We start from the raw sequence: 16,292 nt of genomic DNA, 5'->3' as shown, positions 1-16,292 counted from the left end.
CTTTCTTTCGTGAATTCATTTTCAAAACAAATTTTATGAGAAATCAGGAGAAACCTTTTCGAATTTGAAATAAACTCTCGCTCGTTAGGGCGCAGGCGCGCAGGCTCAGTTACATAAAAAAATGTTGACACTCAATGTGACCAATCGTATTATCATGAAAATCACAGTTTGGCTCATACCAACAAGACAATTGTTTATTAAAAAAATTCAACTATAAGTAGTTTACATTTTCATAACAAACATAGTATTCTTACTTATGTTCATTTTTGTTTTATCACAATCTAAGGTTATTTTAAAGAAAAAACATTAAAGGGGCGGCATTTTGAAGACTTCCATCATACTGAGAAAATCTACCGCACGGCCCATTCATCTGCAGCATTCAGTAATTTTTTTTAATAAATGTGTAGCACTTTTACGAAATGGGCTGTGAAACGTTTTCAAAATACATATTTGTTTTTTATTTTATAGTTTTTCAAAATAATCTTAACCATTTTACTTATCCTTAATTCCGAGTACTTACATACTAGAATTTTTCTATTAATTCTTTGGTAAAAGAAAATATATTTTTTGTAGTTTCTGTTTCTCTTTCATCATTCTCATGATTCCTATTAACTTCGTCTCGCGAAAAACTCAAAACTCGCTTTTGCTGTGATCTTTTGGTGCCGATACATCGGCCACATTCATCTCACAGCTGGACGCCTCCACACATGATCGAACCCTTAATTAATTATTTACAGCGGGAAAAAGCGTTCTGCTGAAAGCGTCGCTTCAGCATTTCTGAAAAAACCAAGATTCCCGGCCCACACATAAACTGGTCCCCAAATCGTGTTTTGATTACTTCCAACACAAACAGATTCAGTCATGAAAAATGCAAAACCACGATCACAATTGTCGCGGCAAAAAACACCCACCCCCGATCCGTCGCCGTTTCCAGCTGTTTCAATAATTGATAATTGATGAATTTTTGTTTGTCCACAAACAACAAATTCCCAATTTGTCCAGTGGAAACAGTGATAGTGGGATTTGCGGGTGATTGGTTGGTGTTATCGCGGCTCTCACCATTGGGTGGCGATTAATTACCCCCAAAGTGTTATTACCAATCGTTCGGAAAGTATCGAAGAGTCGCGCTGCAGCGGTGCAGCCTGTCGAAGGAGCGATGGGTTAAAATAATACGGGGGAAAACTACCCCAAGTCCGGCTAGATAGGGGTCGAATCGACCGGGTGAGAGGGACTTTTGCGTTACTGTTGCATATACATAATAGTTCAGGCAATCTACCCACTTGCATTCATTCTAAGGGTAGAAAAAAATATATGACTGGTGCAAATCGGTTCGTTAGAGGCCATTGTACATTTGCACCCGAGTCAATTGTTTAAATTATTTATAAAAATCATCCAAAACTTCGAAATTAATAAATGTGTACACCTTACTTCAACATGCTCGGGATTGTGCTGCCTCGGCCGCAAGCGGCCTCGGCGACAATTTTTCTCTCGGAATGATTTCGCGGCCTGGAGAATATCCTCCGGTGTAAAAGTATTTTCTGCATCACTCATATTTTTTCTATTCTGAATGCAAGGAAAATTTTACTGTGATTATTATTATTAATATTGTTGTGCGATTTGATTATTGTCGGCATTCAGGCAGGAGCTGCCACGAATAATTGATTCTCGAATTTCGTGCGATAAACAAGTCGTGTTAGATGTGACGTCAATATCCAGCGTGGACCTCATCTCCGATAACCCGAGACCCGGAGGGTGTCTTATCTACCGGCAGTTCTGCTCGCACTCTTACTTTATGGACAGGTTCTTGGACTTCGACCTCTCCGCTCTTTAAAAACTTTTTATTAACGATTTTAATTGGTCGTAATCTTATTTATGTCGACGACATCATCGGTTTCTTGACTCGGCCTTATCACCGCAGATAACACCGCTACGCACCTTCCTCTCTTGTTTTTCGTTTCGGTAATTACGTTAAATCCATTCGTCGGTTAAATAAACACGGCCATGGCATGTCCCCGGAAGCACTTGCAAATTCTTCTCGATGTGCCAAATGAATGCCGGTTTTTATTGGTCACGATTTTTGGTAGCTGTTGTTTACGATTGGTCGGAGGTCGCTGAGCTGATTATTGATGAGTTTGCGGCTGCGATTTTGATTTATTAAATTATTTATGAGATTTTTTTTGTTGGCGGTTTTAGCACGGGTCAAGGTGTGGCTTTGACATTTGTAATTACGGGCGCCATCTACCGGTGGTTGCGGTTGTGGCGGAAGTTAAACTAACCAACCATAACAGTCAAATTGTACGAATTTAAAAAATAGTTATTTTCTGGCTGAGGCGCAGCCGAGGCTTGAAAACAGGCGAGGACAAAAGGCACTGTTCCGCAGAGATGCACATTTACATTTACAAAAATGAAATAAAAACGAATCAAAAGGTGACCTCTGCGGTCCTCTAACATTTTTGCAGACAGCACCATCGTGAAAACTTCCAATCAAGCGTCATCCCGATGCCGACGTGACTTTTTAATTTCGTAAAGGTTGTTTTATGCTTTGGTATAAACAACGTACATAAACATATCGCACACTCAAGGTTAGAACCCACGTTCGCACTGGCCTGGTGTTACCTGCAAGAAGCATCACTTTGGCACTGAGGAAAATTACTCCGCGTCAAATTATGTTTACTGTTGAGTTTATGTCGGGGCGTGCTTACGTAAATAAATAACGGCCGTAAATGACTTAATATGTTGCAAGAGCAATTAACAACCGAAATCTCAATTCCGGGAACAAGAAACAGAGACGACGGTGCCTAAATCCGACGCGCCTCACCTGTTGGTAACAATTAATTAATTAATTATTTTTTTGTTGTCGAATTGGACGTTTACGTTTGAGAAAGAGTCGCTTTTGATGTGGCGCAGCCAAATGCTGATGTACTCTTGCGTAACGCGGCGTCAAAATGTCTAAGCGAGCCTTCAAAACTATCGGAGCTAAATATAAATTAGTAAATTTAAAAGATTCACTCGACATGTTCCCACCAACCTTACGTGCAATACAACAATTATAAATAGAAGACAGAACGATTTTTAAAAATAGCGGTGACAATCTTCATTAAATAGATAGTTTAATTCGAAGAAAAATGCATGTACAGGGTGGACTAATGACACAGTGCTTTTCGAAAATGACACGAACAGTGCGATTTATTCATTGTTAAATATGTAGATTTACAAGTGACGAAACGTTGTGTCCGCTTTTGAGCTGTTGTATACACATTTTTCAAAAAAGTAAAAATTCTATTTTTTCGATATGTATCTACCGGGTGAGTGAAGTTTTACCGCCCGCACGATTAACCCTATGTAAAAATTACGAAACTTTAGGGTTACATTCCCTTGATATAAGACTTCAAATGTGTGTAATCAATTTTTCCTTATCACTTAATTTAGAGTCAAAAAATCGATTTTGAGTAAAGCAAATATTTTTTTCGAAATACACGCTCATAATTCACAATTAACTCAAAGAACACATTTATGAAATTCGCATTAAAAGATAATTATGCGTTTTAAAATTATTCCAATTTTAACATTAAGAGCGAAAAATGACCAAGATTTACAACTGCAGTGTCATAAATAAATATCTCATTGTTGGGAAACATCTGTTGACCACTTTTCTAGTAATTCTTAAGCCCCTAAAGGGTACCATAAACAACCTACGTCAACTTCTTTTGTGTAACTGTCTGCCCAATTTAATAATAAATCATAGCTACATTTTGCACTTTAATATCAAATCCCATTTATTTCAAAAACCGGTGATGTTTTCATGATTTCAATGACACCAAATTTTTCCTAAATGTTTGAAAGGACTCTCATTGAAAAATTATGTAAATTAATGTAGCGGTTATTGAATTAAAACAAAATCTTTACCTGTTTCATTAAAAATTTTGAAATTTTTACAGACTGTTCTACAGTGATACACAATCATTGCTGAATTTTTTGAGAATTTTAACTTGATTAGAAGAAACTTCACTCACCCGGTATATGTAATTTTTTTACCCACTCATGGCAATTAATAGTTATTTATAGTAAGAGTGAGGAAGGCAAAGTTTTCATTCACGCGAATTGCGCGTTGCAATTCAAGTGAACGAAAGCGGCGTTAGTCTCGAGCACTGTATTTGGTTTTGTTCGATAGTTCGATAGAATGAAAACCAGTGAGTGAAAGACAGTAAGTGAAAAACGATGAGTGAAAGTGAAGTGAACGAAAGAGAAACCTTCACCCACCTATGGATATAGACTCACTTAATAATTGTGATGATGACAATTATTTCTTTTGTTCTACTTTCATCTCCTACAGTTTAATTGTTTTATCATATGTATTTATTTATTCTCTTTTTCCAAAAGAAAATCGTTGTTTTTTTCCACTATAGTCGGTAGTTGGCGATGAAAAATTTTTGGTGCGTGGAAGCACCATCTTGTTGCGCTGCAATCATACACATGTTATCTGTGTGGACAAAACACACGTTTCCGCTCCTTTTTGTTTTAAATGAGATTATACATTTGGCTTGTTTTTGTAATTAGGACGATAAATAAACATATTTGCGGACATTTTACGTGCGACGTTGGTTTTTGGTGTTTGTGACAGAGAAATAAATTGCTGATTAGTGTTATCAACGAAGTAATACACATTTACGGAAAAGTACAAAGTTATATGTGATAGTATACAAAAAAAAAAAAACGATTAAGGACAATTGCTCTACATTTAATACAATTTGTGGAAGTCGACGATGTTGCCAAATCAAACTGTAAAAGTAATGTTTTGGTTTTAGTTGGAAGAGTGACTCGTTTGTTTTGTAAGAACAACCGTTGCGTATTGGACCGTGTCGTTTTACAGATTCTGACTAATCGTTCATTCATTAGATTATTTTGATTCTGATTTTGTTTTTACTTTATCATTCATGATGTTGTCTTTTTAAGTGTGATTTTATTTATCCTGTACCAGTACTATTTTTTTTTTTTTACTTTTGTGTCTATCTATTCCTTCTTTTCTCTCTTTCTAAAATCTGTCTGTATGCAACGCGTTTCTTGTCCATCACATACTCTTTTCCTTTTTTCACAGTTTTTTTACATTCTTTATAAACTTTGCAATCATATATTATCCTTTTTCAATAATTTTGTTCTCCGAGCTCACCAGATAATAAATTCTACTAACTCAAGATTTTATTTTACATAATTTATTTGTTAATGATATTAAAGAAAACAACCGTATCTAATAATAATAATATTAATGATGAATTAATATAGTTCTTACGAGGCAGCCTTATCACCTTGAAAGTACTAATTTATCATTCGATCAGGGAGTCACGCTACGTCGTGTGTGGTCTGTGGGTAGTCCCTGGAGAAACTGGCGAAACAAGTCCGGCCTGGATGCTGTTACCCCCTTTCATGTCAAAAACAATTGATGAGGAAGGTGATACACATAAACAAATACATACAACCAAACAAAGTAGCAATATATTTCGGATGTTTTTTTACTTTTTTCTTGCATTATCCGTGTCGAAGGACCGACAGCGGTCCGGTCCCGTTACCGGCGTGCCGATCCGGAATCGTTTAATGCTGTTTATAACATAAACAGTCGTCTGGAAGGCAATCATCTGAATCGCGACTCGGTGGCGTCGGCAGTAGTAAACCTTCGAGGATGTGCCAGTCGATTGGTATCGCTTCATCCAAATCGCGAAGCGCCACCTACCGGTCTCAATCAAACCGTCGTTAAAACGTCGACCACGTGACTTTAATTAGAGCAATGCTAAAGCGTTAAGCGAGATTTATTCGGTCGGCAAATTATGAGCCTGGGCCGGCAATCGGTGTGCGTGGGATGCTTTAGGACCGTCTTCGAGGCATTCTTGGCAGCCGTTCCTCACAATAAACGGAAAGGTGAGAGAAATACATAATTGAGAATATTACGGTGTAATTTCCTAGATGAGTTATCGTCATGCTTACCTGGCTAATTTAATCATGTTTATTCGGCAATTTCGCGTCACTTTTGATCGTCTCGTCTCGCACAATGTGTCTTCATTACAGGAATTATTAAATGAAATATGTCGGCCCCTTCTCACCTACGACGGTATCTCAGCGGCGGCTATTTCTGATGCGATTTATTACAGAAGGAACATGCACAACGACAGCCCATAAATAATTACGCAATAAATAAAAGTGCTACCGGCGACGAAAAAAGTCAAAATGTTCGCTTATTATTTCTCCAGGTCTAATCTTAGCCCAAGGTGTCGGAGCCGAACCACCGAAATAAATATGACAGATGGTATGTAATATTTTTAATTCGGAAACCGTTTTCCGTTGTAGGTACGACGACCGTTATTTCGGTAACTTTCCTTTCGCAGGTGTGGTGGAGAAATGATTTTTTATTGCGGCTAAAATTAGCGACCTAATTTATACCTGGGCCGTCTGGGTTTTAATCCCGATTTTAGTGCACCGCTCCAGATGTCCCCCAAGAGCTCTCGCCAGATTTATGGGGCGAAAATGTTGTCCGGCTATTTTCGAATTTTTGGGAATTGCATTTTTGGGTCGGACACAAAATGGCCGAGGTACTCCACATCTGTCTGTCGTTCGAGGTGAAAAGCATATGGCGTGGATGTGCAGAAATCACTTTGGTTAATGCACTCCAAAATAAACCGAAGGAATTAACGACCCAGTTATCGCAAATCGCGAACGGGTATTTTCAGTTTGATTTGTTGAAATATGTCAAATGGTTTAAATGTTATTAGCTTCTCTTCATGTTTTAAATTTTTGTTTGCAGATTTTTTACTATTACCCTGACATCTTTCTTTACATTTCGTCATACCGCGTATTAACTTATTTTCATGGAATCGTCTTCCCATTCCGTCAACCGGCGATTTTTCGTTATTCTTTATTTTCATAGTTTTTATTAATTTTCAATCCGCATTCTTATTCTAATTTTTTTATTTACTTTAATTTATTTTCATATTGCTATTAGTGTTTTTTTCCGCGAGTAGAAAGAAGAATAATGCAATAAATTTCTTCCAATTGGATAGAATACTTTATTTTGCCCTACGGACTTTCCGATTCCGATTACATTTTCTTTAAACATAAAACAGAAATTCCAAAACAATTAAAATAAACAGTTTTTTCTTCAAACGTTCGTAAAATATGACATTGCACTGCTGCATTGATAATGCTAAAGTTTCACTTCATTGTCATGGCATCTAATGAGCTGACCAGCGTCCGTGAAGTTATTATCTCCGCTGAGGAGCGTCCGTGAAGTTATCATCTCCGCTGAGGGCGTCCGTGAAGTTATTATCTCCTCTGATGAGCGGCTGTAAAGTAAACTAGCTAAATCATTTGAAATTCCTACCTGGTTTCTTAACATGTCTTAAATACATAATATGTTATGAAGGTTTGAAGAAAAAATAGTATATGTTATTCTTATCCCCCACCCCTTTTCTTCTCTGTTCTTTCCCTCCCCTTCGCTACCTCTCTCTCCTATTCTGAATTCTTCTACTTTTTCCCATGCTTCTTCGTTCACTATTCCGTAATCTATCACTGTTTCTCCCCTGCTACCTATACAGCTCCATTCCTCTTCTTCATTCCTTTGTTTGTTCCCGTTTGCACCTTGTCTTTGGATTTTCTTTTCCCATCCCCCCTCTCTTCCCAATTTCTCTTTCTCCTATTCTCCCGTTGAAATCCCCTCCCAAGAGTATACAATCTTTCCTGTTTTCTTTCATTGCGTCTTCGACACGTCTTCTTGTTGTCTTCATCTCTTTACTGTTCATTGTCATTATTTCCCACCATTTATTGCTCATCCTTCTTCTTCTCCCTTTTCTGGTCGCTTTTCTTTAATCCCCAATTTTCAGCCTTACTATGATTCCCCCGATAGCTCTTCCGTTTTCCCCGTTTTCTTTTTGCCCCATGATCTTCCCAGTTGTACTCTCTCGGTAGCGGCTTTCCCCTTTGTGCTTTTTTTTCAGTTTTCGTTTTCTGCGTCCATCTACCTTTTTATTCACCTTCTCTTTGATCCTTTTCTCGCCAGTTCGTTTTCTCTTCTCTCCTTCTAAATCATATTCTTCACTTTCTCTTCTCTCTCATCCTATATAAACCATTCCCCGTTTATCTGTATCTTCCTGTATCCTATTTTCACAGTTTTTCGTCTATCTTTCTTTGCTCTAGCCACCTCACTTAATTTCTTTTGTGTTTTCCTTTTTTCGTTTGTCAAATTTCTACTCCCAACTTTCTATTTTTGCCAGCATCTTATCTTTATTTATTTTAAATGCTTCCTTTACGTTCACTTTCACCCTTATCTCCCTTTCTAACTATTCTTCTCCCTCTATATTTCCTCTTATTCCCTCTACTCCGGTTATCATAACATTATTCTTCTTCGCCTCCTTTTCTGCCTCCTCTGCTTGCCATTTTCCTTCTCTTCCTCTCATCTGCTCTCTTACTGCCACTAATTCTTTCCTTCGCTCGTCCTTCTCCTCTCATTGCCGCTAATTCCTTTCTTAGTACCTTGTTCTCCTCTCTTATTGTCGCCGTATCCTCTCTTATTTCCTTGCTTTTCTTTCCTTCTTCCTATTATTAGCTCCCTTGCATTTTCCCTACCGTTTTATTTTCTATAATGTTCTGATGATTGTAGCTTTTATCACATTCATCTGTCCTAATATGTATACCCGATGTCATTTCATTTCCATTTTATTTCCACTTATTTCCACATAATTCCACAAGATTTTTCTTTACGCAGCGATTTTGTAACAATTCTAACCGAACACTCATTCCTTTCTTAGTATTTCTCCTTTTCTTTGTCTCCATTCTAGACCATCAAAATTTGTTTTAAAATCCACAAGCAACATCTGTATTTGACGTTTTGATGTGAGGAAGAAAAAGCTAGAAGTGAATGTCGAGAAGACGAAAATGATGGTGTTGCAACAAGACAAAGAGGAAGAGTGAAGAGAATGAGTGGAGCTGAGAAAGAGTTCAAAAACTTGGGCTACACATTCAACGAAACAGCCATGGATAATGCGCATATCAGAGAGATAGTGAGGAAGGCAAATAAGGTAGTGGGATGTGTTTGGGGAACAGGGGAGAGATGTACGGGGCGGAAATCTGGGGATGGAAGTAACAAGAAGAGGTAGAGAAAGTGCAAGAAAAATATTTGAGAGGGGTGCTAGGAGTGGCTGAGAGTGGAAGCGGGAAAGAGAGCGGCAAAGTTTGAAGACAAAATGAATAGAAGGGAAGAGTGCAGGATACCAACAGAATACTGTAAAAAAGGGAGAGAATCAAAGAATCCAGATATAACAGGGAGTATGAGAGGTGTATGGCAGAGGAAATTCCGGAGTACCTGGGGGAGAGAGAGTGCAAAAGAAAGAAAAATAATGGCAAGATTCAGGCGTGGGAACGAGGAGAGAGAAAGCAGGTATTGGATGGAAGGCGAGGAAAGAAGGTGCAGAATGTGCTATGAGGAGAAAGAGACAAATAAGCACATGTGGAATGGATGTAACGAAATGAGAGAGAGGGAGAGAAAGGAACGGAGAGAAATAACAAATGAAGACGGAAGGGAGATAGGATGGATGAAAGAGATATGGAAGAGGAGTGACAGAATGGAAAAAGAAAGGGGTGCGGATAGAAAGAAAAATCTATTTTTTTTAGAATTGTCACCTTTATTTTTAGATAAAACTGTAAACGGATCTATGTATTGGTTATCTCTGGGTCGTTCCTCATAAATATTCCTTTTTCTAGTTTGTAATTGATAATAATTTTCCGTTCTCATTCTTTTAACCCTTCAGCTTGGGATCTCCATAATTTTTGCATATAACATGATCGGGGTCAACAGGACGCTTGACGCTCCCACGCGACAAGCGCTCCAGTGTTTCGGTTCTTCGGTTCTTCTCAAATCTCACTCTAATTCAACCACCATTTGAAATGTGTGTTTCCGGGTCGCGATTGGAGATTCATCGTCCAACCGTCGAATAAATAAACCTTCAACGTCTTCAAATTTATGTGACGACGCATCACATAACCTTAAACTAGACGATGTTGTATTTACGAGGGAAGCCGAGATGGAAAGTATTGTTTCAGTAGTGCAGAATCCAATAATAGAGTTGGCATCGCTCAGTATCCCCTGCGAAGTGTACGGTGGGGACCGAAGAGGGTGCACAAAGTTGAACCCCGTGTTGTCTGTCCCCTGCCCAACCTGAGACCTGGCCGGGATAAGCGGCGGCCGTGCTCCGGTGAACTGATCGGATTTTATAAAAGACCTCTTTGCAATTTGATAAAGGCGGTTAGCCGGACCCATTGCCTCCACTCAATGACTGATTGCGAACGAAGGTAACATGGGGAGATGTTCAATTCGATATTACTTAAATTACAAATTCAGATTAGTACGCCCGGTGGGTCTCAATGCCGATTCTATTTGATATTGTAGCAATTTTCGTTAGTCACAGAGGGAATCAGATTTTTCATCCACCGGTTCCACCGGTCTGGTGCATACAGAAATTGCACTCAAATTATGACCAACTAAGCCTTCATTTAATAAGTTTATTTTACCTCATACTGAAGCACTTAAAACAAAAGAAACCACCTAGACTAAGACATATAAAAGACAAAGGAGTAAACATTTTGAAACATAGAAAAAGAAATACATTTTAAATAGATGGAAACAGTATTTCAAACAATTAAGAGACACAAACGGAGAATAGCAGAATTACTATACGAATAAGAGAACGAACAGAGAAATGGCTAAAAATGACCTCTGCCAATTAGTAAACGATATACAGGGTGTTTTTGAAATGCATGCACAAATTTTAACCACCAGCTACTGGCTTCATATAGAACTCGGAAAAAATATCTAAAAAATCCTATGTGAAATAATAAAACATTTATTTTTTGAGCTACAATTTTTTTAAATTGCTTTTAGTCTTCTACCTTGTCAAACAACCTCGTAGGTAAAATTTCGGCACATTTTAAAAATACACCCTGTATAATATCATATTTTATAAAACGTACACCAATGGGGTTTCCTTGTTTTAAAACATATTTCCATTGGCGTATATTTTATAAAACATAATATACAGGGTGTATTTTTAAAATGTGCCGAAATTTTACCTACGAGGTTGTAGCACAACGTAAAATTATAGTTCAAAAAATAAATGTCATTTTATTTTTTGACATAGAATTTTTTAAATATTTTTTCCGAGTTCTACATGAAGCTAGTAGCTCGTGATTAAAATTTGTGCACGCATTTCAAAAACACCCTGTATGTATTAAAAATAAAAAAAATGATAATCTCTTTCTCTGTTAAAATAGAAATGAAACAAAACAAAAAGCATTTTTGAAGGTAGCTGTGTGTCGACACAGGTGCGGTGGAGTACCATCCTGTTGAGCAATTAATATTTGATTTGGAAAAAATTCCAGGAAGTTACAAAAAAATCGCTACCGATTTTTGTACGTGTTGGACGAGTGTGGCTAATTTTGGTCCAGGACGATTCTCCTGTCAGGAGCAGGAGTCCGAGGGTAATAATTGTTGCAGTTGGGGCTTTTGTACGGTGTACGTCGAGGATTTGGGAGTACACAATATAAACATTCTGCAGCAGCCTCACGTCCCAAATAGGACCCCAACGGAGGGTTATTTGGAAGGAATCAGCTGTTCAGGCGGATTATGGCGCACTCTCCCCCTGAAAAGAGCAATTGTCAGATATTGTCCCCGTGTAAAATTATTTCTAACTTGTCATTGTTATGCTAATCGTGTGTGTAACACACGTTGCGATTTAGCACATTAAAATCGGAGAAAATGAAACAGGACGTGGGTACAAGGTCGTCTCACGTTTACAGAACGATGAAATATTCGACGATAAAGTAATGCGAAGTGGAAACAAAAGGAGATTTGACGCCATAAACATGGCATTTGTTTAATATGTAAATGATGTAGAGTGTGTGCCAACATTAATTTTTTTTTGGTTGTTTTTTCAAGTCCCCTAAATGTTTTTACGAGTAAATAACGTCACACGTTTTTGTTACCTGACTTGATGGAGAAAAAATGTCTTTCTGGGTAAAAAATATTAATAAAATAACGTGATTTTCTCTCGATTGCAAGGTGTTTGACAACATTCAGTCATATTGGAATTAACAATTAATGGAAAAGTCGTTTTGAAAACCATTAAATGACCATCAAAGTCGTCATTCACAAGACTGTCTCGATACTATTTCTAACACGACTTGCAAAGAGGCAGAGTTTTTTTGGCAGCTTTGGCATGGATTGCCTGATGTGCACGTGATTTTTATACCATTCCAGTGAACGGGGTATAGAACCCCATACCACTGGTTCCGATACAACAACTTCTGAAATGACACATTTCTAAAGATATTATCGTTTGTTCCTGATCCATCTGCCTTGAAATGTTTCTTTCTTTTGTGGTATTTCCCTTTATTTAATATAATATTAATTAATGTTTCAAAATCATTTTTTCTTCGTGTTTCTTTCTTTTGCGCAAAACTGGTCAAGGAGCTGGTCATGGAAGAGATTTCATGTTCCATCGATGGGAGGTCTAAGGGAAATGCAGCGAGATCCGGGTGGGAGATTCATGGGAGAGACAGGGAGAGTGAAGGAGATGCATTGTGATTTGGGGTAGATTCAGGAAGATCACAGCAGTGTACAGGCAGATCCATAGAGATCCTATACGGTTCCAAATAATACACAGGAGATCCATGGGATATGCAGCGAGTTCCAGGAAAAGCTGGGGTGGAAGGTTCAGGGAAGATACAAGGAGATATGAGGGATCGACAGGTGATTTCGAGAGTTTTCGAGAAAAATTAAGAAAACCAAAAAAAAATCTTACTTTGTATTAAAATTTGCGGATTCCATTGACCATTGCTCCCATACTAAGTAGCATATTCCTTTGAAATTTACACCGTTGGATTCCTTCTTTCAGGACGCTTCTTTTCTTGTATAACAATCACTCCGCAACTATCTTAGTTTTCGAGAAAAATGATTTTTTTTTAACTGCATTTAAATTTGCGGATTCCATTGACCATTGCTGCCTTACCAAGTATCGTATTCCATTGAATATTATATTCTTAGATTTTTCTCTTCAAGACGCTTCTTTTGTTTTATAACATTCACCCCGCAACTCCCTTAGTTTTTGAGAAAAATGAAGAAAAAAAATAATCTTACTTTGTATTAAAATTTGCCGATTTCATTGACCATTGCTCCCTTACTAAGTATCGTATTCCTTTGAAATTTACACCGTTGGATTCCTCCCTTCAGGACGCTTCTTTTGTTGTATAATAGTCACCCCGCAACTATTTTAGTTTTCGAGAAAAATGAAAAAAATTAAAAAAAAAACCTGTGTTTAAATTTAGGGATTCCATTGACTATTGCTCCCTTACTAAATATTGTATTCCTTTGACCTTTACACCGTTGGATTCGTCCCTTCAGGACGCTTCTTTTGTTGTATAACAGCCACCCCGCAACTATCTTAGTTTTCGAGAAAAATGTAGAAAAATTGAAAAAAAATCTTACTTTGTATTAAAATTTGCGGATTTCATTGATCATTGCTCCCTTACTAAGTATCGTATTCCATTGAACGTTACACCGTTAGATTTCTCTCTTCAAGACACTTCTTTTGTTTTATAACTGTCACCACGTAACTTCCTTAGTTTTGGAGAAAAATGAAGAAAACTTGAACAAAATTCTTATTTGGATTAAAATTTGCGGATTCCATTGACCATTGCTTCCTTAGGTATCATCATATTCCTTTGAAATTTACACCATTTGGTTCCTCCCTTCAGGACGCTTCTTTTGTTGTATAACAGTCACCCCGCAACTATCTTAGTTTTCGAGAAAAATGAAAAAAGTTTAAAAAAATCTTTTTCTGTTTGAATTTGCGAATTCGATTGACCATTGCTCCCTTACTAAGTATCGTATTCCATTGAATTTTACACTGTTAGATTTCTCTCTTCAAGATGCTTCTTTTGTTTTATAACTGTCACCCCGTGACTCCCTTAGTTTTCGAGAAAAATGAAGAAAAATTGAAAAAAATTTTTACTTTGTATTAAAATTTGCGGATTTCATTGACCATTGCTCCCTTACTAAGTGTCGTATTCCTTTGAAATTTACTCCGTTGGATTCTTCCCTTCAGGACGCTTCTTTTGTTGTATAATAGTAACCCAGTAACTATTTTAGTTTTCGAGAAAAATGAATAAAAACTAAAAAAAAAACTGCGTTTAAATTTGCTGATTCGATTGACCATTGCTCCCTTACTAAGTATCGTATTCATTGAACGTTACACTGTTGGATTCTTCTCATCAAGACGGTTCTTTTGTTGTCTAACAGTCCCCCCGTAGGCCTTTTAGTTTTCGAGAAAAATTAAGAAAACTTAAAAAAAATCTTTGTTTTTAAATTTGCGGATCCGATTGACCATTGCTCCCTTACGAGGTATCATATTCCTTTGAAATTTGCACTGTTGGATTCTTTTTTTCAAGACGCTTCTTTACTGTATAACAGTCACCCCGCAAATCTCTTAGTTTTCGAGAAAAATGAAAAAAACCTAAAAAAAAAAAAACGAATGAGGTGCAGCAAGATCTGGAAGAGGTACAGGCAGATCTATAAAAATAGAGGGACATTCGAGGAGTATTCTACTGAGGAGATCTTTTGCTCTGAAAATTTCCGTAGACCACGGGTGGTCTACTTGTCTCCAAATTACTACTGGATTTGTAAAACTAGCAATGACAGCAGCTCAACTTCTTGCACTAGTATTTTATTTCATTCAGTCAAAAATAACTTCACGCACCTGTTCCAATTTTATTTTCCAGAAAAAGTACATTTTTGAACTTTGAATAAGCAGTCTGTCGTCCACTTATTATGATGTTTTGTCATAGTCTTGTTTCTTTAATTTTTCATGCGAATTGTTTAGCATATTTTTCATAAAAGATAATATACTGATATTTTGCTCTTTTTAAACCATGGCGCAAGCATAAACAACTGCAAATGTATTTCGTCACATTTACTCGCGAATTCATGCAATTTAATTTAAGACAATATCTTCGTTTGATCCGTTTGACAATTTGTTTGGCAAAAATTGATTCCGGCCGATTCAGATCCGCTCTTCTTTATTTTTCTTGGTCCAACATCTGAAACAGTTATTTTGCCAATTTGAGAGTCAATATCCTCATTGTTTAAATTTTGTGTAACGCTCGACCCTGACAACTCTCTTGATCGGAGGTCATCAGTCTCGGCAATTTTACAAATTCGCTGGACAACACTCCGTGATTGTCGCAATAATTTTCAATTAGAAAAACTCTGGCTGGCAGTGTCTTGGAGTCCGGTCCTCCCGATTTTTATGACAAATCGTTATACAAATCACAATCGATTTGACACGCCCGAACAGCTGTTCCGGCTCGTTATTTCGGTTGCCCAACGTACATAAACTTCCACCGACTCCACACAAAAACACTTTTTTTACGATTATTAAAGAACGCAATGGAAAGAGATTAAACACGCTAGATCAAAGGTGCGGCCTGAAATATAGCAATATTTCCAAGGTGGCAGAGTTTACGCGGAGATAAGCTCTGGAAAGCGTCAGCAGTTCTTGTATAAATATAATAACACCTCGTCATACCTCCGACTACCTTTTGCTGAACTGTCAAGGTACACACGTTCTGCTTACCTTGTGGAATCCACAGCGACAATACACGTGGAATTTTATCTCACCTGTTATAAATAATCGGCCTGCGTTGTGTTATGACTACGCCACCGGTCTACGAAAATAAACCGGCACACCTAAAAACTAAGTGCTGAAAGTTTTATTTTAACAATCTGTTTACCTTCTTACCGCCCACTGTTTTAAAAGAAGATTCCGTTGAAATATATTCCGCATTTATTTACCGACAGTCAGGTAATCGCTTGGGATGATCGCGATTTACGAGCGGCGACTCGTGTTTCGTCAAGAAACTGGAACGCATCGTCAGGATGGTTTTTCCTACGAGATGCAATCCCACGCTCGTTAGTGGAACTAGTTTCGGTGAAGTATGGGGTAGATAGCGATCACTAATCAGGTATTGTCTGCTGAAATATAGAAATGGCAACTTTACTACGACCGTGCGGTAGGGCTGCTTTATCGTACGCTGTGCGATAACATATGTTTTACCGCACGCCAAACTACAAATGAGTACTAAAACAATGCAAACAAGAAGCAAATTATCTGACTTAATTTTCTCCCGGAGCAAAACCCAATAATAATTTTAAAAAACTCGCTATGTATGTTATTTGCGTATATACTGGTAAACCCTTATGG

General features: G+C 37.6%; 1 protein-coding gene and 1 long non-coding RNA gene across 7 annotated transcripts in view; both read left to right on the top strand.

Moving 5' to 3' along the window:
* Nucleotides 1–16,292, top strand: part of zfh1 (Zn finger homeodomain 1) — a 344,752-nt gene that overhangs the window by 5,144 nt on the left and 323,316 nt on the right. The window lies entirely within an intron of this gene.
* Nucleotides 5,611–6,804, top strand: LOC138137404 (uncharacterized). Of its 2 annotated transcripts, XR_011161721.1 has the most exons (3): nt 5,611–5,910; nt 6,058–6,295; nt 6,375–6,804. It is a non-coding gene; the product is annotated as an uncharacterized lncRNA (long non-coding RNA). The 2 variants fall into 2 exon arrangements; XR_011161720.1 differs by having other exon boundaries at nt 5,611–6,295.

This window comes from Tenebrio molitor, chromosome 8 (genome assembly GCF_963966145.1).
Source record: "Tenebrio molitor chromosome 8, icTenMoli1.1, whole genome shotgun sequence".
In the NCBI taxonomy this organism is placed as follows: domain Eukaryota; kingdom Metazoa; phylum Arthropoda; class Insecta; order Coleoptera; family Tenebrionidae; genus Tenebrio; species Tenebrio molitor.
The sequence above is the reverse complement of the archived record's forward strand: the minus strand, read 5'-3'. Positions and strand labels throughout refer to the sequence as shown.